The sequence below is a fragment of the Macaca fascicularis genome, chromosome 20 (genome assembly GCF_037993035.2).
Source record: "Macaca fascicularis isolate 582-1 chromosome 20, T2T-MFA8v1.1".
NCBI classification, from domain to species: domain Eukaryota; kingdom Metazoa; phylum Chordata; class Mammalia; order Primates; family Cercopithecidae; genus Macaca; species Macaca fascicularis.
In genome coordinates, this window is record NC_088394.1 from 14,153,588 (window position 1) to 14,178,209 (window position 24,622).

The following is a 24,622-nucleotide window of genomic DNA, read 5'->3' on the forward strand; positions in this document are numbered from 1 at the left end:
TGTGTCCCTTCTCCCATACCTCATCCTACACGTCTCTTCCTCTGGATCCTTTGCAATATCCTTTACAATAAACTGAGTTCTGTGAGATGCTCCAGTAAATTAACAAGAAAAAAACAAATAAACAAACAAAAACAAAAAAAAAAGAGGGAGAAAGAAAGTATAGAGAGGATTATTGCAGATCCCCACTGAGCATTTGCTATGCCAGGCTGTAGAGAATTTTAGATGCATTCTACTAAAAAAAAGAATGGTTGGTTCCAGAAAATATTTCTTTCCATTTTATAAGTGGGCAAAATCAAATCAGAAATGATATGGAGTAAAAATGAGTTGGCAGCAAGTCTAAAATTATTTCAAAATAATAAGTTAAACCAAGTTGATAGATGTTAGTCTGCCACCAGGATGCTGACTCTTGGTTGCAAGTGATAGAAACCCAAGGAGGGATTCATGGAAACCCCAGTTTGAAGCTGGTCAGAATTGTTTTTTTGTTTTTGAGATGGAGTTTTGCTCTTGTTGCCCAGGCTGGAGTGCAATGGCATGATCTCAGCTCACTGCAACCTCCGTCTCCCAGGTTCAAGTGATTCTCCTGCCTCAGCCTCATGAGTACCTGGGATTACAGGCATGCACCAGCTAATTTTGTATTTTTACACCCAGCTAATTTTGTATTTTTAGTAGAGACAGGGTTTCTCTGTGTTGGTCAGGCTGGTCATGAACTCCTGATCTCAGGTGATCCGCCCGCCTCGGCCTCCCAAAGTGCTGGGATTACAGGCGTGAACCACCGCACCCAGCCCACTTCTTTCTCTTGAGGTTATTTGCTTCTTGGTTCTGCACCGGGCTAGGCTAAGTAGTTGCCAGCCCATTTTTCTGGTTCCTTTCCTGAATGAATGATTTCCACCGCTTTCTTCATTGCTTCTACAGTCATCCCTTGGTATCTGAGAGGGATTTGTTCCAGGACCCTGGGAGATACCAAAATCTGCAGAAGCTCAAGTCGCATATATGAAATGGCATAATATTTGCATATAACCTATACATATCTCTGTGTGTTAGGCCGTTCTTGCATTGCTACAAAGAAATACCTGAGACTAGGTAATTTATAAAGAAAAGAGATTTCATTGGCTCACAGTTCTGTAGCGTGTACAGGAAGCATCACATAGGCATCTGCTTCTGGCGCGGCCTCAGGAAGCTTACAATCATGGCAGAAAATGAAGGGGGAGCAGGTGTCTCACACGGTGGGAGCAGGAAGGAGGTGGGGTTGTCACACACTTTTAAATGACCAGATCTTGCAAGAACTCAGACAGAGAGCTCACTTATCACCAAGGGGATGGCACAAGTCATTCATGACAGATCTGTCCCCAAGATCCAAAAAGCTGCCACCAGATCCCACCTCCAGCATTTGGGATTACAACTCAACATGAGATTTGGATGGGACATCCAAACTTTATCACTCCATATACTTTAAATAATCTCTAGATTACTTATAATACTAATATAATGTAAATGCTATGTAAATAGTTACTATACTGCATTGTTTTTAAGTTTGCATTATTTTCATTGTTATATTGTTATCTGTTTTTCCCGGATATTTCCTACTGTGGTTGGTTGAATCTGCAACATGTAACCCTTGGATACAGAGGACTGGCTCCGTGTGCATTTAGGCCAAGATAGTTTGGGTTGGGCCAATGCAATTATTTGGGAAAGTGCTGGATGGCAGGGACACTTTGGAATCAGAAAGGAGAATCTCTTTTAAAGCAAGGAATCTCACTCAATGAGACCAAAGGGAACTTTTAACAAGGTCAATACCTGAACTTGACTCACACCCAAAGTAATAAATGCTAGTGCTCATTCAAACCCTTTAATCTGATGTTTCAAGAAGATAATGGACCACCAGGGAGGTTTGTTAGCCAGTGAACTCGGCCTCCACAGTCATCCTTCCCTGCTCTTCCCACCTGAGCCCCTAATGGCTTTACCTCCCAATCATTCTTTCCTCCAAATTAAATATATATGGTAAAGGATATCAAAATTCCTCAAAATTGCAAAAAAAATGAATTAGTTATAATTTTATGTCAAAGAATGTGAAATGTCTATTTAAGGACAATGTTTTAGTTATAAATTTTCAACTGTTATTGCCCCTCTGTCACACTTCAACATAAATGCTGCATTTTTCTCTATCATCTGGGAAGCTTTCATATGAAGATTTCTTTATTCTCATGATTAATAGCTGATTCTATAAGTACCCCCTTACATATACATTACTGTTGCATATACAATAGTCCATAAGATTATAATACTCTCTTTTTACTGTACTTTTCTATGTTTAGATATGTCTAGATACACAAATACTTACCATTGTTACAGTTGCCTACAGTATTTCATATGGTCACATGCTGTGCAGCTTTGTAGACTAGGAGAAATAGGCTGTACCATACAGCCTGAATATGTAGTAGGCTATATCGTCTAAGTTTGCGTACGTAAAAGTTTCAATGTTTGCACAATGATCCAATCACCCAACAATGCATTCCCATTTTTTTTTTCACTCTTATCACGTAAGCTGGAGTATAATGGCACGATCTCTGCTCACTGCAACCTCCACCTCCTGGGTTCAAGCAATTCTCCTGCCTCAGCCCCCTGAAGTAGCTGGGATTCCAAGCGCGTGCCACCACATCCGGCTAATTTTTTTGTATTTTTAGTTTAGGAGGGGTTTCACCATGTTGGCCAGCTTGGACTTGAACTCCTGACCTCAGGTGATCCTCGACCTCCCAAAGTGCTGGGATTACAGGCATGAGCCACTGCACCCAGCCTAACAATGCATTCTTTAGAATGTATCTCTGTTGTTAAGTGATGTATAACTGTATGTGTAGATATTTTTTTCTCACTTGATCCCTGATATGGTCTGGCTGTGGCCCCACCCAAATCTCATCTTGAATTGTAGCTCCCATAATTCCCACATCTTGTGGGAGGGACCCAGTGGGAGACAATTAAATCATGGGTGCAGTTTCCCCCATACTGTTCTTGTGGTAGTGAGTAAGTCTCATGAGATTTGATGATTTTATAAGTGGTTTCCCCTTTCACTGGCTCTCATTCATTCCTTGCCTTCCACCATGATTGTGAGGCCTCCCAAGCCATGCGGAACTGTGAGTGAATTAAATCTCTTTCCTTTATAAATTACCCACTCTCAGGTATGTCTTTATTAGCAGTGTGAGAACAAACAACTACAATCCCCCATGAATGCTATGAGATAGCTTCTATTATCTTCATTACACAAATGGGGAAACTGAGGCACAGAGTAGTTAAGTAACATTCCCAAGGTCACAATGCAGATAAGTGGCAGACCTGCGATTGGACCGAGGAAGTCAGACTCCGGAGCCTATCTCTGTACGCCATTGCCTGTGTTGCCTCTGCAGTGCACAGTGTAAAAGAAGCATGCATGGGATACTAGGGGTCTGGTTAAATCGAACGAAACTGACAATATTCAGCCACTTTAACCTAAAAGATGTCAATTTCATATGGTAGGAATATAGTAATCACACAAGATAGTAAGTCAAAAAGGGCATCCCTGGGAGACGTTGGGCTACAGCTGAGTTTGTGAAGATAAAGAGGCAAAGAAAGTTGAGGAACAGATGATGTTGGCAGAAGCCATAGCAGGAGCAGTTACTGAGGCATGGAAAAGCACAACACGATATGCTGGCTGGGACGTTGGGTGTTTGTCGAACAACGGTGGGAAATGAGGGCCAGGCACAGTGACGCACACCTGTAATCCCAGCACTTTGGGAGGTTGAGGTGGGTGGATTGCCTGAGACCAGCCTAAGTGACATGGAGAGACCCTATCTCTACAAAAAAAAAAAAAAAAAAAAATTAGCCAAGCGTGGTAGTGTGCACCTGTAGTCTCAGCTCCTTGGGGGGATGAGGTGGGAAGATCACTTGAGCCCACGAGGTCAAGGCTGCAGTGAGCCATGACTGTGCAACTGCACTCCAGCCTGGGCAACACAGTGAGAGCCTGTCAAAAAAAAAAAAAAAAGCAAATGAGGACAGAATCTGAAGGCCCTTTGGGTAAACTGAGTCTGAGTCTTTCATCTGGAAACTACAGGCTAGGCTCTCTGATTCTCTGCCCAATTTTCTTCTTGGTGCCATGTATGTATTGATCCACTCAAACTCTTTGGGACCTTTTGTGTCTTCTTCCCTTCCGCAGTGTGCCAGGCAAAACACTTAGCACTTAGAAGGTGCTTAACAAATGTCTGCTGATTGGCCAACTGACTGCCCAACACTATCCCATGGTGATGACAATATTACATGCCAGATAAACCAACCAAAGGTTAACTTGATTTCAAACAGGTTGTAATATATTCTCTGCTTTCTACTCTTTGGGAAATGTTCTTATTTTTTTCTTTAATTATAAAGGCCCTTTCAAGTTTTAGCAGAGGAAGCAGCCCCAAAATCAAAGGCCATATTGCTGCAAGATGTATATTGAAATTCAGGTTCAACTAATTTGTGTTAAGCACTTATAATATACCCAATACTTTCATGTAACTATGTTCACTGAATCTTAAAAACACTGAAAAATAGACTCTATTGTCTCCATTCTTTACATAAAGAAACTTAGAAAGATGCATTAACAGGCTTGCTCATAAACAGTGAAGTCAGAATTTGAACTTTGTTCTTTGCCATGGCTTTTCCCTCTACAAAGATGCGACTGGGAATCCATTGGTGATAAATAGTGATAATGATGATGACGATAATGGTAACGAGGATGATGGTACCAGTAGCCACAAAACTAGAAAACACTGATTACCTTGTTGTATAACAGATATTGTCATAAGCACTTCAAGGAATAAGTTTATTTACTTTTCAGAGCCTTTGTTTTTTTTTTTAAACTTTTCAGAGACTTTCCTGATGGGGAAACTCAGGCTAACAAGTGTTAAGTAACCTGTTGAGATTACCTAGCTTACTCATAACAGGAATGGATTTGTTGTTGTTGTTGTTGAGACTGAATCTCACTCTGTCACTGAGGCTGGAGTGAAGTGCCACCATCTGGGTTCCTGCAACCTCTGCCTCCAGGGTTCAAGCAATTATCCTGCCTCAGCTTCCCAAGTAGCTAGGATTACAGGTGCACGCCACCAGGCCTGGTTTATTTTTTTGTATTTTTAGTAGAGACAGGGTTTCACCACATTGGCCAGGCTGGTCTCAAACTCCTGATCTCAAGTGATCTGCCTGCCTCAGCCTCCCAAAGTGCTGGTATTATAAGCATGAGCCACTGCACCTAGCCTGGGATTTTTAAAATATTTATGTATTTACTTTTTTTTTTTTTGTAGAGAGAGGGTTCTCTCTGTGTTGCCCAGGCTTGTCTTGAACTCCTGGGCTCAAGCAATCCTCCTGCCTCAGCCTCCCAAAGTGCTGAGATAACAAGCATGAGCCACCAAGCCCAGCTAAGGGCTGGGATTTTAAACCAGAGGTAGTGGCCTTTTGAATAGAGGTATCTGCGTGTTTTAGATTCCAGAACCCACCTTTGTCCCTACCCACCTCACTCCTCCTGCACCAAGAAGGAAGAACAAAGAAAAGCTTCCCTCGGAGCATCAGGCAAGGCTCTCTGCTTCCGGTGTCACCGTGATAACCAGCCCTAGTCAACTTCCTCACAAGGAAGGGAAAAGCAAACGTCAAACAGAGCTTCCCCAGCAACATTCTGCGGGCAAACACCGGGGACAATGTGCTGGGGCCTCTGTGTTCTCACTTAAATAAGGTGAATCACTCCTGGAATTGGAGCTGGGAGGCGGGCCATGTTCCTAAATAGGTAAGGTTAATGGTGTTCTTGGAGAGCCTCTAGGTCACTTCGAAAATTAATCCTTTTTACTTCAGAATCTGAGCTCCTAAATGAGCAGATTAGAAATCAAAGGGGGGAAGCAAATGGGTGTTCTTGGCAAGGGATTTTTAGAGCATTAGAGCATCCTTTTTAGGCTGACATCATCTTATCTCAGCTCTACTGCCCACCTTTTGCTGAGGTCTTGTCTGTTTGAAGACTGTCGGCTGCCAAAAGCATGTAGACCCCAAGAAGCCGGGGCCATGTAAGCCATTCACCACTGTATCCACAGTATCTAACATAGCATCTGACTCAGAGTGGGAAACTTACTCATTGTTGATCAACTAATGGACTGATTGCAGCTATCACAAACAATGCTTTAGTTGGGGCAGAATGCTTTTGTTTCCAGTATTTGATCATTTAAAGCACAATGTTTTGACCTTTCTGGCAGGAGACATTTAAGCTGAGATTTTAATGACAAGAAACAGCGAGTTATATGAATATGTAAAAAGAGCATTGCTGGGTAAAGGAACAGCAGGTACTGTGGTTGGAAGGAGTTTAGTATGTTCGAGAAACAGCCAGAGGCCTCTGTGGCTAGAGAGAAGTGGAGAATGAACAGAGTGTGCAGAGATGAGATTGGAGAGCTAGAAAGGGCCAGCTCCTGCTGCAAGAGGATGGATCTGAATTATTATTCTAAGCGTTATGTAAAGCTATTGGAGAGTTCTAAGGGGGAAAAGTGGGGGAGAGGAGAATGTGTCATTCACTCTGTGTCCCTATTGCTTGGCACATAACAGGTGCTCAGAAACTGGATGAATGAGCTGAGATAATGCATATAAAGTGCTTTTTAAACAATGAAGTGTTTCAGAGATGACACTCGTCATCAGTTGGAGAAGAATAAGATACTGCCCCCAATACCATTCTTTTAGATCACAAAGCTATTACAGATTTCTGGGTAATGAGGGTGGAAATCTAGAGGCACCTGATTTTTTTACAGTGCCTTATTTCTGTTAAAATAATTTCAAACCACACCAAGATGCAGGATTGCAATAGCACTGGCTAGACTCCAGACAAAATTCCTGTGAAGAATTCACTCTCGGCTACCTGAGGCAGAACAGCAAGCCCGGGAAGGGAAAAGGTAATGGTTTTTCATGACCCCTGATACCTGAGACACATGGGACTCTGATAGGTAGGAGGTACATTCTAATGAGGTCATGGCTCTTCTATTGACCCAATGCCCCAAATCCTCTCTTTCTTACTACTTTTTACTTGGAGACTGTGACGGCTAAAGTTGTGACATGGTGGAGGATGCAACAGAAAGAGTAAACGGTGGATGCTTATTGCAACCTGTGATGCAAGATGTGAGAAATGCAGTGGGAGGAACGACGTAGAGAGAAAGAGTGGTAGAAACAGTATTCCCTAGGTAAAATTTAATGTATCTCTATGTGTTAAGTCCTTTGCCTGGCACTTTCTGGAAGGCAAGAAGACACAGAGGGTCTCAAAGCATGTGAGTGGATCAATACATATATTACACCAGGAAAATAATTGGGCAGAGATTCAGAGGAGACCATAGATCCCAGATGAAAGTTCCAGACTCAGTTTACCCCAAGGGCCTTCAGGTTCTGGTCTCTGGTCTGGAGATTTTGATGGCTGGAGTTGTGACATGGTGGAGGATGCAACAGGAAGAGTGAACAGTGAATGCTTATTGCAACCTGAGATACAAGATGTGAGAACTGAAGTGGGAAGAAAGAAGGATAGAGAAATAGTAGTAGGAACAGTGTATGCTGGGTAAGATTTAATGCACTGGTGCTGCTGAGATGAGAGCTAGACACATATTAAATAATCCATGAATAAATTTGCACTGTATCATCAGTGGGGCAACTATTTCTCCCCTGCCCACACTCAATATATAGCCACCAGGCTTCAGAAGTCTGGCTAACAGCAGAATAGATTAATCAGCCTTTCATCAAAGGTCTGAGGGATGAGGATGCAACAGGATACAGGTGAACAATTAGGGACACTAAAAAAAAAACCCCAAAACCCAAAACTCCACCCAATGTGTTGATAGACAAACACCAAGACTGCCTAAATGTTTTCTTACTTTTAAAAAGAAGGGAAAAAAATTAAAAACCAACAACCTGGAATCTGAGAAACAACTTCCAATCATAAATGAAAGGGAACATTGCACACAAAATGCACAGAAAGTACACACATTTTAAAGAATTCATTATGAGAAAGAGAAGAAAATTCTACAAAGCATCTGGTATGCTGCCAATAAAATTAAACAAAACATGAACTTATAGGGGAATGGTTAAATAAATTGAGATACATCCATATGGCAGAATATTTTACAGCCATTATAAACCACGTTTTCAGAAACTAAATAATGGTATAGAAACATGCTTACAACAGATTGCTATATTTAAAAAGGAGGATTTAAAACTAGTGAATACTAGAAAATCCCTATCTGTGCATGAATGTTCATAGAAGCTTTATTCACAATAGCAAAACCTGAAAACAACCCAAATGTCCTTTAACACGTCAATGGTTATATAAACTCCGTTCTTTCTATACATTGATACATGCAACCACCTGCATGAATGTCCAGGACATTGCGCCTTGCAAAATAAGTCAATCTGACAAGATTACATCCTGTATGATTCCATATATGTGACATTCTTGAAATGACAAAGCTGTACAGAGGAGACATATTATTAGCTTTTGCCAAGGTATAAAGACAGGGTAGAAATATAAAGGGGTAACATGGGGTACCTCTATGATGATGAAATACCACTGTATTTTGAGTGTAATCATGATTCCATGAATCTCTATATGGAATAAAATTGCACAGGATGATACACATATACACACATGTGGTAATACACACATGTAAAAAATTGGTGAAAACTGAATAAGATCTGTAGTATAGGAAACAGTATTTTATCAGTGGTCAATTTCCTAGTTTTGATATTCTGCTAGTTACATGAGATGGTACCTGAGGAAGCTAGGTGAAATGCACATGGAACTCTATGTCGTATTTTCGCAATTTCTTATAATTATTTCCAAATAAAAATTAAGAAAGATATTATATACCAAAGAATCCCAATTTCGTTTAAGAACTATAAAGAAAGAAATCCAAATTTTGACTAGAAGAAAATACTCCATTGTATTGGCAGTGATTTTTCTTTTCTGGTTAACAGGATAATGGTCATTTTTATATTCTTCTATGTATTTTTCTGTACTTCCAAAACTTTCTGCAGTAATATATGTTACTTTTGTAATCTGAAAAGAACTTATAAGTTCTGATTTTGTATACTTGGTGAATGAAAAAAGTAAACATTTAAACGAAAAAGTATATAATAATATTATAAAAGGGAATTAAGAAAAAGAAGGGCAAAAAATAAAATGACCTGATAAGACATGAAAACATGGCAAGGAAATACAAAATGTAATAGAAAAGTTAAATCATACATTGAAACAGTACAAAAACACTTTAGAAACTAAACCAATGGTATGTAGGACAAACACACAAACCCTGCCCAGAATGCAGAGTCAAAGATCAAAGACATGAAATAGAGACCAAATAAAAGATATGGAGAACCAAACATACAGATCCAGCATACCACTAGCTGGCGTTTCTAAAAAAGCTATCCTAAAAAATAGGACAAAAGCAATAATCACAGAGACAAAATAGCAAAACACTGTCCAGATTTATGGATGACCTGAATTTGTAATTCAAATAGATACACTAAATGCCACTGTCTGGAAATATACATGATAAGGTTTCAGAATTTCAAAGATCAACTTTTTATAGTCTGCATGTAGCCAGGCAGAAAACAAAACAAAACAACTCAAAAAATGTTTTACCTAGAAAGATGAAAACATCAAACTGGTCTCATTTTTTTCCTCCATAACATCAAGTTTTGAGAAGGAAAGATTATGACTCAGTCATCTCCACCAAATTTCCAAGTTGTTATAATAATAATAAGGTAATGAGGTAATCATAAGTGACAATAAGGCACTTGATAACTCAACAGTCATTACTAATGAAAACTTAGTACAACTAGAATAAGATGAAAGTGCCTCAATATAATTATTTAACCATCTCAACTCAATGGTCAACATCATATAAGGAGATTTTTCATTTATTAATAAGATAAGGAAACCACTATTATTTATTCCCATTATGGATTTTCTAGTAAATCCAATAGGTCATGAGAAAAAAAAAAAATAAGGAACTTCATCACTACTTCCATAAGATATGATTGTTTACTTAGAAAAAAAGGAGCTGGGAAAAAATTGGAAATAATAATTATGGTCTGGAGGTGACTGATGAGTTACAAAATCAGAATGTCTACATTTTTCCTATGTAGTATTTGACATAAAGCAATTAGAAAATAGAGAAAAAAATCCATTCACAGTAGAAATAATAGAAATAAAAACAAAACATCCAGAACTGAAGGGCAAAATACACACACATGATATTGGCCAAGGGATGAAGATACATCAACATCTATCTATCTATCTATAAAGATTTGAAGAGCTCAATATGCCATTTTCGTAAATAGGTAAATTTAGTAGTATTAAAATGTCACTTCTTCCAAAGTTAATGAATGCATTTAATTCAATGCTAACCAGAATTCTAAAAAGTATTGTTTCAAAGCTTAATACAATTATTCTGAAGTTTATTTGAAAATATAAGTAGATGAGACTGATCCAGAGATACGAGGAAAAACAGGACAAGTAAAAGGAACAGCCTGTCCTGCCAGATATTACAATTTTTGTTTTATTCATTTATTTTTATTTTTAATTGATATAATAATAATTGTATGTATTTATGGGGTACAGTGTGATACTTTGATACATGTTTACAATGTGGAATGATTATATCTGGCTAATAAATATGGAAGCAACCCAGGTATCCATCATCACAGGAATCAACAAAGAAAAGGAGAGGGGCTGGGCACAGTGGCTCATACCTGTAATCCCAGCACTCTGGGAGGCCAAGACAGGAAGATCATGAGGTCAGGAGTTCAAGACCAGCCTGGCCAACATGGTGAAACCCTGTCTCTACCAAAAATACAAAAAATTAGCCAGGCATGGTGGCACATGCCTGTAGTCCCAGCTACTCAGGAGGCGGAGGCAGGAGAATTGCTTGAACCCGGCAGGCGGAGGTTGCAGTGAGCCAAGATCGCACCACTGCACTCCAGCCTGGGTGACAGAGTGTGACACTCCATCTCAAAAAAAAGAAAAAAAAAAAAGAAAAGGAAAATTAAAATTTTAATAAGATACTACATATAATATTGTAGCAGACAAGTTGACAGATACATGAAACATAAAAGATGCACCAGTTACCAGTGAAAGAAAACATAAATGATGCTGGACAATTAATTATCTATTTGTTACAGGAGAAATCAAGCTTTAATCTTATAACACACACCAAAATAAATTCCAATCAGATTAAAATAAGTGCAAATACATGAATAAAATTTTAAAACATTAAAGATTTTGCATCTGAAGAGGAAGAAATTTGTAAGCAATAGAAAAAAATCACAAAGCAAACACTCAACAAATTTGACAATATCAGATCTATTTAAATTACAAACAAAATAAAACAACAAATTAAAAAATATCAGATAAAAGTTTAATGTATTTAGCGTATGAATCCGTGGGAAAATATTAACATTCAGCAGAAAGAAATGGACAAAGGTGCAGAGCAAAAGGGCCCTAAATTACAAATTGATACAAAAAAGAAAATCAGTTTCATTATTATTCAGATAAACAAAAATTTAAAAAAAAAAAAAAAAGCTGCCTTTAAAAATCAGACAAATAGAAGAAAAGCCTTAAAGTGTTACCCGTCGATGCTGGTGTAAAGACAGTGACGTGGTCAACTGCATACATTGCAGCTGGAGTAAACTTTGTAGTAAACAAGTTGGAACTAAGTTTCAAAAGTCTTAAAAATATTCAATTTCCTTTATACAGTAATTCTTCCAGAAATTTACCTTAAGAAAGTAGTCACGGCCAGGTGCGGTGGCTCACACCTGTAATCCCAGCACTTTGGGAGGCTGAGGTGGGAGGATCACCTCAGGTCAGGAGATCGAGACCAACGTGACTGACATGGTAAAACCCCATCTCTACTGAAAATAGAAAAATTCGCCGGGTGTGGTGGCGGGCACCTGTAATCTCAGCTACTTGGGAGGGTGAGGCAGGAGAATCACTTCAACCTGGGAGGTGGAGGTTGCAGTGAGCCAAGATCACACTATTGCACTCCAGCCTGGGTGACAGAGCGAGACTCCATCTCAAAAAAAAAAAAAAAAAGAAAGGAAAGAAAAGAAAAGAAAAAAGAAAAGAGTCATGGATTTGTTTTCAAAGATGTCCAACATAGTAAGATGGAAGACATCCACTAGGGTATATTACTCCTTGGTTGTGCCAAGGAAAGGGGAGAGGTCAGTCTGGTTTGTGAATTTAGCAGACACTGATCTGGCCTGTCCTGCCTTCCTTTTGCACCTCCTTTTGGAAAGAATCTAACTTCTTGCTGAGAGGATATCTACGGGTCTGTTCTCCAGACATAACATGAGAGGTCTGCCCCTAAGCAGGAGGCCTGAGGTTGGGCAGCAGTGCTCATGCCTGCCCTGGATAAGCCTGTCCAATTCTGGGTTACAGTATCACAGAATTCTGTTTCCCCACCTAGGCAGCATCCTCTAAACCAGAAACCAATCAGTAACCAATCAGTAACTGAGATGACAGTTTGATCCCCACCTATCTGAATTTCCTGTGTTTAAACCTCATTGTGCTCTGAAGTTGGGCAGGAACAAGAAAAGTGTTACTTTATCACCACCCACCAAAAATACGAAAATGACATAGTTTTGGCAAAGAAAGAGATTGATTAAATCAACAGTAGCTTACCTATAAGGTGGAGTAGTATGCAGATTCTAAAAGCAGTGCTCTGTAAGAATACATAAAGGAAAATGAGTGTTATTTATGATTAAATGAGAGAAAGCATGTAACAAAAAATTTATTTATGTAAATAAATACCTCTACAAATTGTGAGTACATAGAAAATATCGGAAGAAAGTACTTCAAAAAGGCAGCATTTGTCTCTGGGTTCTGGGGTTATGGGTGATTCTTATTTTCTTCTTAATGCCTTTTTGTATTATATAAATTCTCTATAATACATTTGTACTGTTTTATAACAACAACAACAAAAAAAAACATGTTATTTATGAAGAAAGCAGAATCTCAAAGGTCACAGTGACTTTGTACTGTTTGTCCTCTGCACATCAGGAAGAATAAACTCTTTGATTTTGGCCCAGGGCACTTTGAACATAGGAGTGCAAACCCACGAAAGGTATATTCTGAGACAGTTCAGCACAATTTCTGTCAGTCATAGAGGAGAATGCATCTCCGACCTTTTGTCTTTGCGCAGGGGCAGTGCATCTATCCGTCTACTTACCCCAGCAAAGAACAATGGCTGAGCAGGAACTGTGTGCCCGGTCCCGTTGTCACACATGCAGCCCTCAGAGGCTTGATCCTCACCCCAAAGGAGTGCTACATGGCAGGGACACAGATGAGCAAGCAAATATAGCAGCATGGTGTGATAGATGCTTGATATGGCTTGGCTGTGTCCCCACCCAAATCTCATCTTGAATTGTAATCCCCAGGTGTTGAAGGAGAGACCTCATGAGAGGTGACTGGATCATGGTGTCGGTTTCCCCCATGCTGTTTTTGTGATAGTGAGTGAGTTCTAACAAGAGCTGATGGTTTTACCATGGGCTCTTCCCCCTTTACTCCTCACTTTTCTCTCTCTTGCCACCATGTGAGAAGGTCCAAGCTTGCTTTCCCTTCACCTTCTGCCGTGATTGTAAGTTTCCTGAAGCCTCCCCAGACATGCAGAACTGCAAGTCAATTTAACCTCTTTCCTTTATAAATTACCCAGTGTCAGCTATGTCTTCATAGCAGTGTGAGAACAGACTAAAACGGTGCTGCTCTCAAAGAATGTACACAGTCCCCCGGGGAAAATAGAAGAGCCAGCGTAAAGTTTCTGGACTATTAATGGAAGGAAATAGCAATTAATCTGGGTCTTGAAGGATGATGGGCCAGGTGAATGGCAGGATTTTTCAGGCACAGCAGTGGAAGTGAGAGAAAGAGCAATAGAGAGAGAAGGAAGAAGACAGAGTGAGAGAGAGAGAGGGAGGGGGAGGCAGCAGGAGAGGGAGAGAAGGAGGGGCAGGGGGTCAGGGGAGAGAGAGAGACAAAAAGACAGGGAATATGTAACTACTGGTATCCTAAAAAATTGTTAAGTATGTAGGAGGATGTGCCAGTTAGTTATTCTTTGGTCATAAATCATAGAAACTGACTCTAACTAAGGGAGAAAGGAAGCTTACTGCATTAATATAGGGCAGCTTTAAGAAGCACCAAGACAGGTGAACTAGAACTCAAAACGTGCAGTTTCAGGAAACTTTAAGTAGCTAGATTCCTCTGGAAGTGGCAGGAGGATGGATCACCTGTTTTCAATCCAATGTTTTACCTAAGAATAAATTCCAGAGAGGAAGTACTTTAGGAGCCTAATGTCAGTCATGCAGCCACTCCTTGGCTGGAGGACGGGTGCACTTTGATTGACAGTAGAGAGTGCTCAACAAGGACAGGATAACCTTCCCAATGCCAAACCCCATACTCTTAACCTAGAACTGTAGTTTTCAACCAACGGTGCATTTGCCTCCCAGGAAACATTTGGAAATTTCTGCAGATATTTTTGCTTGTCACAAATTGAGGGTAGGGGGAAGTGCAACTGGCATCTAGGGGGTAGAGGAAAGGAGACTGCAAACATTCTACAATGCTCAGGACATCCCCTACAACAAAGAATTACTTAGCCCTGGGGTTGAAAAACTCTGATCTAGAAGTGAAAATATGTGTGAAAACAGAAACAACAGAAGTCATTTAGGAAAGAGAGGGGAAAAGGGAGGATGGAGCCATGAAAGGACTATAAAAAAGATGAATTTTATGTCAAGGACAATAGAAGGGTCTTTGAAAGGCATTTAAGCCAGAAAGAGGTGTGATATATTCATGGCAAGCGTGAGCATGTCAGTACATATGACAGCACCCTCTTCACTAATTTTACAGCAATGTTCTCCATTTGTAATTACATACTTTTAACATTTTTGTTTGTCTTTTCATGGCCAGCCACTCATCAGTAATCTTCATTAGGGATAGGACCACATCTGCTTTATTGACTATTGTATGCTTGAGTCTAGAATGGTGCCTGGCACATAAAAGAGGCTCAATAAATATTTGCTGAAACAGGGTGGGTGCAGTGGCTCACGCCTGTAATCCCAGAACTTTGGGAGGCTGAGGAGGGTGGATCACCTGAGGTCAGGAGTTTGAGACCAGCCTGGCCAAAGTGGTGAAACCCCGTCTCTACTAAAAATACAAAAATTAGCCGGGCGTGGTGGCACATGCTTGTAATCCCAGCTATTCTGGAGGCTGAGGCAGGAGAATCGCCTTAACCCGGGAGGTGGAGGTTGCAGTGAGCCAAGATCACACCATTGCACTGCAGCCTGGGTAACAAAGCAAAACTCTGTCTCAAACAAAAAAAAAATTGCTGAGAGAATGAACAAATAAATGAATAGATGGATGAATGGATAGATGGAAGGATGGATATATATAGATAAATGAATGGGTGGATAAAATAAAGGAATATATTTTAAAATACTTTGTACAGCAGAGAGCATAATATTTTTAGGTTACATTTATAGAGATTGCCTATGTAGCTGTCAGATTCCCACCTACAAAATAAACCAAAGCACGCAAGTATTTGGACAAAAAGAAAGGAACCCAGATGATTCACACCCAATGATCTCTGCATTTCACAAGTTCTGGCTGAGTTTCTATCATGCAGGATCCCACACTAACATCTGCCTAATGTGCAAAGGGAGAAAAATGTCCACGTGCCAGACGTAGCCTTTGCCTAGGAAGGCAGAGTTAGAGTCCTAGCATAACTTTAAGGCAACCTATTAACAGGGGCTGCAATGCATGGCATACCTATCATTTATTTATTCAACAAATATATTTATTGTATACCTACCATGTGTCTGGGCACAGTACTAGATACAAAATATCCATTGTTTAAAAAGGCAGAGCTGGTGTTTACCATCATGTTATTTAAAATCTATTGGGAAAGACAGGCCTGGCGCAGTGGCTCACACCTGTAATCCCAACAATTTGGGAGGCTGAGGGAGATGGATCATTTGAGGTCAGGAGTTCGAGACCAGCCTGGTCAACATGGTGAAACCCCATCTCTACTAAAAATACAACAAAATTAGCCGGGCGTGGTGGTATGCACCTATAATCCCAGCTACTCGGGAGCCTGAGACACAAGAGTCGCTTGAACCCAGGAGGCAGAGGTTGTAGTGAGCCAAGATCATGCCACCTCACTCCAGCCTGGGTGACAGGAGTGAGATCTGTCTCGAAAAAAATAAGTAAATAAAACATAAAATAAAGTAAATCTATTGGGAAAGACAGATAATGAGTCAACAGAGAAATATGCAACTGCAAATTATAACAGTGGAAGTAATAAAACAATCGGAACATAGTGATAAATTAAAAAACAGGGTTGGGTGACTCACTAAATAGGGAAGACATGTCGGTTCTCAAAAAGAAGGATATTTAAGCCAGAAGGATGAATAGAAGCCTGCCATGCTAAGAATAAAGAAAATAATGTCGGCCGGGCGCGGTGGCTCAAGCCTGTAATCCCAGCACTTTGGGAGGCCCAGACGGGCGGATCACGAGGTCAGGAGATGGAGACCATCCTGACTAACGCGGTAAAACCCCGTCTCTACTAAAAAAAATACAAAAAAACTAGCCGGGCGAGGTGGCAGGTGCCTGTAGTCCCAGCTACTCGGGAGGCTGAGGCAGGAGAATGGCGTGAATCCGGGAGGCGGAGCTTGCAGTGAGCTGAGATCGCGCCACTGCACTCCAGCCTGGGCGACTGAGCGAGACTGTCTCAAAAAAAAAAAAAAAAAGAAAGAAAGAAAAGAAAAGAAAATAATGTCCCAGGTAGTTGGAATGATAAAGCAAAAGTCTTGAATCAAGAAAAAGTTGATGTGTTTAAGAATCTCTAAGAAGCCCAGTTTGCTGGGAGCATAGTGAGTAATATGGAAAATGGCTTGATACTAGTAAAGCGAATCAACCGGTGCCCAGATTATGCAGGGTCTTGAAGGCCATGATAAGCTTTTGGATTTGGTTTTGGTTTTCTATTGCTGAGTAACAGATCACACCAAAACTTAAGGGCTTAAAACAATAATAATTTATTATTTTTTTCATGATTCTATGAATTGCTTAGGTGGTTCTTTTGTTAGCATTCCCTGGGCTCTGTCATGCTGATGCATTCACCTGGATATTGGATGGAGTTGGAATGTTTAAGACACGGCTAGCTTGGGCTTCCTCCCAGCATGGCAGCTGGGTTCTAAGAAGGAACATTCCAAAGAAGCAAAACTGAGAGCTGCAGGTCTCTTAAGGCTCAGCTTTAGATGGGCCACTACCACTTTTTTTGGGCTACATTATACTGATCGAAATAAGTCACAGGGCCAGCATTCTTGATGGAAAGAGTGACAAAAAAAATTGTAACTATATTTAATCCACTACAGATTCCTCCTAAAAGAAATGGAAAGTCATTGAAGATGTTAAGGCGTGGGTGTAATATAAAGAGATTTCTGTTTTCCAGATGTTCACAGTGAAGCTGCTACGGGGATAATGAATTGCAGAGGGGCAAGAATGGAATAAGGGATGTAGCTTTACATGTTGGAAAGAGCCCACGATAGAATAAACAGGGAAGGTAAGTGAGAATAAACCTTGAAAGCCGAGCACAATATAAATTATCAAAAAGAAGGAAGCCTCCCCTTCAGGTGGCATATATACCTTAATCAAATACCCTCAAAGTAGATATTAAAAATCATCAGAGCAAATTTGCGAAGCAGCCTACTTTGTCAAAATGAGCATTGGCTTTAGAGTGCAACACGCTCACGTTTGAATCCTGGTCTTGCTATTTACTAGTTAGTTTCCTGATTTGTAAAGCGAAGACCTTGACCTTTAGCCCTTGGAGTTTTGATGAGAAGTTGCATAATCCACATAAAGCATTATATTGCAATACCCAAGTTGCAGTAAGCTCAACACGTAAGGTTTCATTAAGATATACAAGAGAGAATTTACAAGCAGAAAGCATACACCATTTATGTGTCATTTAACCGAAATGACCACAGCTAACTGATTCTCTTTTTGGAGATTTCCAAAACCCATACGGTCCCTGTAAAGAAAGTTGGCCTCACTTGGAAAACGCGGGCCAGCATCACTCAAGCTCCTGGGAAAACTGCTCCAAGCCAAAGCCAAAAATAATCCCATTAGTCACATTCGAAGTGCTAAGCAGAAACAAAAAGAAATCAAAATTAATTTCAATACTTACAGTGACAGCAGCAATTAAGGTGACAAGATTATGGAAATCATCACCATCACCGGAGATCTTTGCCTAAGGGAGAAAAATAACCAGTAATATAAAGGACTAAGAAACAGAGGAGTTCTGTTCACAACAAATGAACCACCAGCCCTCAGAGGATTTCAATTGGGCATTGCTCCATGCAATAATAATGTATTCTGTACTCATTATGTATCAACATCTTTAAGCAATTACCTCTAGTACTCACATCATCTCTATAAGAAATATTATTGTTCTCGTCTGTGATTCAAGAAACTGAGTCACAGAAAGGTTAAATGAATTACTCAAGTTCACGTTGATGAAAAGTATCAGAACCTTGATCTAAGGTCTTCCTCAGTTGGGACCCCACTTCCATCCCACTGCCCTATCTTTGTAGATAACAGCCTCGGGCTCCAAAGGAGATGTGATTCTTTCAGCTCCCTCTTATCTGTGACTACGTGCCAGGAATTGGAGAAAGGCTGCTCGGTGTGGTTTGAATACTCCATGGGTCATCCATTTTTTCCTCTTTCTGCTTTCCAGTTCATCTCACTGCAAGTGATTGCTAAAGAATTCCAGTGTGGTTATCTGAAAAAGACCCAAGCATGAGAGGGGAGCACCCTGTTCTGAAATATCAGAAAAGATAGATTGCACCTTGCTGTGCAGAATGACAAAAACAATCATTAAAGTCAAGTGGGTCTGGCATAAAGAAGTCCAAGCAGTGCAAAGAAACTTTTTGTGACTCTGCCCTCTGGTCCTGTCTCCTGGGAATGGTGCCCTTCTGGGGGCTTCGTATATTCTTATTGATCACCTCCACGGAGACCTGGGGTAATGGAGAAAGAAAGCTGGTCTTTTATCTGGATTAACAAGTGGCTGATGTGGGCTAATCATATCACTCAGTCCAATTTGGAGCAAATTGGAAGGTCTTCGGAGCAAAGAAGTAGCAACAGTTACTGAGATCTTCAAGTGTATTGGTGAGGACAAATAATAGCAATAGCAGTCATTAAAATGCCAACAACACCCACTGCTGAGATGTGGAGTGTTTCACAGTCTACAATACTTCCCCTTTATTCACATTTTTATTTCTAAGTCAGTAGTTCTGTTTTCTGAGGGTCCTTCAGGGGGACCTGGAAAGGGCAGAGAGTCAGAAACGGTTTTACTTACTTGGGAAATTTTATTAACCTCATGAGGTCAAGAGGCTTCTTGGGTGAGACGACTGTGATTGTTAAAGCTTGTCTTAACAGAACAAATCATGGCCTCCTGGGTCTGGGTAGGTTGCAGAACGCTTTCTCCCCCCGTGTCTTTGGGAAGGGAGGTGTTGACCCATCTTTTTCTGAGCCATTTGATTGTTGTTGTTTTTCATAAACAATATTCGTGGCAAAATCGTTGCCCATTGGCCCGCCGTTGAACAGTCATCTGTACCTATGTCTGTACCTATCTCTGTCATCTGTACCTATATCTAGGTCCCTCTCAGAGATGCAAAGCCTTTTTTGACAAGAAGAATAGGGGAGATTAATAGGGATTTCTGAGGAATTAGCCCAACCCCAGATAAAACAAGAGGCAAATAAGTAAATCCCTGAACATTCAAGTCATTCTGCCTTAAGTAACTATCAACCTCCCTGGTAAATGAGGGAGTGGAGGAGATTTTTCAAGTTCTTTTTTCATTCCTTCACCTGGGCATTTATTTGACAACTATATCCTGAGTATGTGCCACATGCCAGGCACAGTTCAAGGGGCCTGGGGACATCAGAGAACAACAACAAAAAGACAACAACTCCTAGATTTGTGTGGTTTCCATCCCAACAGAGATGTGTGGGAGGTGGGGACAGCAACAATAAGGATGATACAGAGGTAATTATATAGCATATTAGCAGGCGAAAGTGCAATAGAAAATGAAGAAAAGCAGGGGAGGAAGACTAGGAGTATGACCATGAGGAAGGGGTTGAAATTTCGAAGAGGATGGTGGCATGGAAAAGATAACTTGAGCAAAAGAGGTGATGGAGTTAGACATGCGGATATCCAGGCAAAGGGAGCAGTCAATTCAAGTGCCTTATGTTGAGAGTATGCCTGGCATGTTTAAGAAAAACAAAGAGGATGGAGTCCCTGAATGAAGTGAGAGAAAGGGGAGTAGAAGATGGTGTCAGAGAGCTTCTGGGAAAAGAGAGAGTGGGTCATAGAGGATCTGCACACCATCTTAAAGATCTGGCTTGAGACACGGCATGGTGCTATAATCCTAGCACTTTGGGAGGCTGAGATGGGAGGAACCCTTAAGGCCAGGAGTTTGAGACCAGCCTGGGCAACATAGTAAGACCCTGTCTCTATTGAAAATTGTATTAATAAAAAATTAGCTGGGCATGGTGGTGTGTGTCTGTAGTCCCAGCTACTTGGGAGGCTAAAGCAGGAGGATCACTTGAGACTAGAAGGTTGATGCTGCAGTGAGCTATGATTGCACCACTGCACTCCCTGCTGGGTAACAGAACAACATCCTGTCTCAAAACAACAACAGCAACAACAACCATATATATATGTGTGTGTGTGTATGTGTGTGTGTGTATATATGTATAAGTCTGACTTGAGGACTCATTGATCACTGCACACTTACATTTCAGGCAAGAGTAACTTTGGCTTTTGTTCTATAGGGTAGATCCAGCCATAATAATACTTATTGTATTACTATTATTATTACTCCCATTTCAGAGAGAAGAACAATGAAACTCAGAGAGTGAGAGTAATTTCCCAAAGTAAAGGTCATCCCAAATGGCGAGGAACAGAGTCAGGATATTAGTAGGAAGTTGCTGACCTGATGTGATTAGAAGCGTTTTCTGCCCCCAGATATCTGCCCTATAGAACTTCTCACTGGGTTAAGCATTGGCATCTTTCTTTTCTTTCTTTTAGTGGTAGAGTCCCCTGGAGCAGTGATTGTCTAACATTAGTGTACACAAGAATCACCCGGAGCTCTTGTTCCAGATGCAGACTTCCCATCCTCATCTTGTTTCAGGAGGTCTGAAAGGCCTAAGAATTGATGTTATTAAGAAGGAACCCAGGTGATTCCAATGTTGGGGGTTCCTGGACCATGCTTTTAAGAAATGCTGCAATTAGTGCCAAAACTCTGAGTGTGGTTGAATTTACCAGATGCTTTGTTTTGCAACAGGAAATTAAATGCAGTGAGAGGAGACAGCTGTACAGAGACTGCCAGCCCTGATTCAGGTCGGGCATATCTGTGTCTGAACTACCTCTACCCAGAGGCCAGAAGAGCCAAGCAAGATTGTGCTGAAGTTTGCTTGTTTGAAGGCTAGAACTGGGGTAGTAAATCCTGCTTCATGCAGCCCAGCTCAAAAAAAACAGTTCTTTTCCAAAGCCATCCGTGCCTTAGGTGCACAGACTATTTTAATGATATTTATTCTTTTCTGATTCCAACGGTAATGCATACTTACGGTGGAGACTACCACCATGCATAAAGAACACAATTGTATCTGGTTCCCACTTCTCCATGGTAACCACCAATACATTTTGTGTCTTTCCATCGAGCATTTTTTTCTTTCTCTTGGTCTCTATCTCTCATCTAAATTCTCTGAGCCTTTGTTTCCTTTTCTGCAATACGGGAATAAAAACACCTACATTTCAGAGTTACATAATGGATAATTAATAAATTACATTACACTTATTATTCAACTATGATTGTGTTTATTTTTTCCACTTGACATTCTATAATGAACATTTTCCATGTGTCATTAACTACTCTTCAAAAACATAACTTTTAATAGCTGCATAATGCACCATCATTTAATGAACCATAATTTATTTAACTATTCTCCTGTTATTGAGCTTTAAAGTGTTTTCTAATATTTTCCTATTGGAAATAACACTGAGTACTTAAATCTTTTTTTTTTTAATGTCTGAATTTTTTCTTAGGATAGATTTCCAAAAGAGAAATGACGAGGACAAAGAGTTTAAACATTTTAAGGCTTTTTATGCATGTTGTGAAATTACCTTTCCAGAGTGGGATGGGAAGTGTATACTTCCAATACCATCGCCAGCATTAAAAATTACTTAGACTTTTACACATGTCAGAGACGTACACGTGTCAGCATATAAATTAATGGGAATAGTGAAAAGATAAAACTCATTGTAGATTTCGAAATCCATTAAGCCTTTTCGGTATATACAATGCATTAAACTCTTTAAGGGAAGAGACTCAGAAATGTGGATGTATTTTCTAACCACTGTTCACTTGCTAAGAAACTTTTATGAGGAGAAAGACATGATTTCTCATTGGCAGGTTTCTAATATTACCCCATGTCTTGAAAAACCTAACACTCTTCTGGTTCCTATTTCTAAATTCCAATCATCCTGAAGGGGATTGATAATTGTGGCAATTGCACAAAATGATTGCTACCTGCAGAGGCAATCACTTCCACCTCCTGTGGAATTGATGAGCAATTCCTTATCAAGGATTTAATTGCTATAAACCTGTGAGGAAAAGGAATTTCTCATATGATTTCCAGGATTTTGTGCATCCGACCCTCCTTGGCTCCAAATTAGCTTTCGTGAACAGGAATTTGAAATCAGGCTGTGGCAGGAGGGTAATCACACAATGGAGGTGCTGTGGAAATATTTGCATAACCTGTCTTGAACTTGTGATATTACCTTTAAATAGGATGCTGCACCCATGAGTGGGGTAGCATCTTCTTGAATAATTATGACAATTCCGGCAGCAAGCCCACAGCTGGCTTCAGTCAGAAATGCAAAAAAAAAAAAAAAAGAAATAGTTAAAAATAAGGCATATTAAGAGCTGTGATGAGCCTTAATGGCTTAGTGGTTGGAGCCAGAACTCTGGACTCAGACTGCCTGGATTTAAAGACTGCCTCCATTTCCCAGCCCTTACTAGATGAACCTGAATGAGGCAGACATGTCCTGCACAATTCTCAGTAGGAATGGTGCTGATGACGGTGCCTGCCTCTCATAATTGCTGCAAAGATTATCTTAGAATACCCATGTAAAGCCTCAGGCAAGGAACCCACATAAAGTAATATTATTCCTAAGGTATCTTAAAAGTTTCCTTCATTTTCTGAATTTGAATTTGCCCATGGATCTCAAGTATTTTCACCAGTAAAAACTATATTTTTAAAATTATCAGGTCTCTCTGCACGGACTCCTTAAGAGATTGCATTGAGAAAATGGGGAATATCACTTATTAATGACCCACTATGTGTCAGAAACAATATATTATGACATTTAATTTTTACTGACTACTTTTTAAGATAGGTGTCATTTTGTCTATTTTTATGTGATACTGTTGTGAGCCATGCTTCCAATCCTGGTTCCCTATTGATTATCCATGTGATTTAGGGCAAGTGACCTCTCTAAGCCTCATTTTCCTCATCTGTGAAATGGGAGTAATAGTAGCCTTCACCTCACCTTACAGTGGTGGCTGGCACACAGTAAGTGCTGAGATGATGCCAGATCTTATTATTATTTATTGGTAAAAAACTGGGACCAGGCTCAGGGGCTCACACCTGTAATCCTAGCACTTTGGGAGGCCTAGGTGGGCAGATTACCAAAGGTCAGGAGTTCGAGACCAGGCTGGCCAACATGGCGAAACCCCGTCTCTACTAAAAATAAAAAAAAATTAGCCGGGCACAGTGGCAGGCACCTGTAATCCCAGCTATACGGGAGGCTAAGGAAGGATAATCACTTGAACCCAGGAGGCAGAGGTTGCAGTGACCCGAGATCGTGCCATTATACACCAGCCTGGGCGATAAGAATGAGACTCTGGCTCAAAAAACAAACAAACAAACTGAGGCTCATTCAGATAAGTGAAGTAATATTCCCAAGATCACAAAACTAATTAGTGGCTGAGCCGAGATTTGAATCCACATCTGTCTGATCCCAAAATGATCCAGTTTACTGTATCACATTAACAAACTCTACTGTGGTAGAGAAACATCTATAATAAGTGAGAATTCATTCATTCTCATAATCTTAACATCAAGTAAAATTGTAACTGCCAAACATTTTCTTACTGGTTCATCATAACCAGTGTTTTCACATTGTGCTGAGAACAGTGACTCACTTTTCTCACTTGAAAAGAGTAGATAACAATGCTTTCCTTGCAGTTTTTTCCAGGCTTAGAAGTGAATATTAAAAAATAATATTTTCTTACTAACTAGTAGCCATTATTTTTGTTTTATAATTCCAGCCCATAGAAATAATGATAAATGACACTTTAGTTATTCTGTGTAGTTTATTGTTGATAAATGTGAATTTTCTGGGTTTTTGTGTGTGTATGTATAAAATAAAGATAATAGATTAAGAATTGTCATCTCTGCACTCAAGGACCCTTGTCACCTACGTACTTTAGCTTGGGAACCACTGTAGTAAAA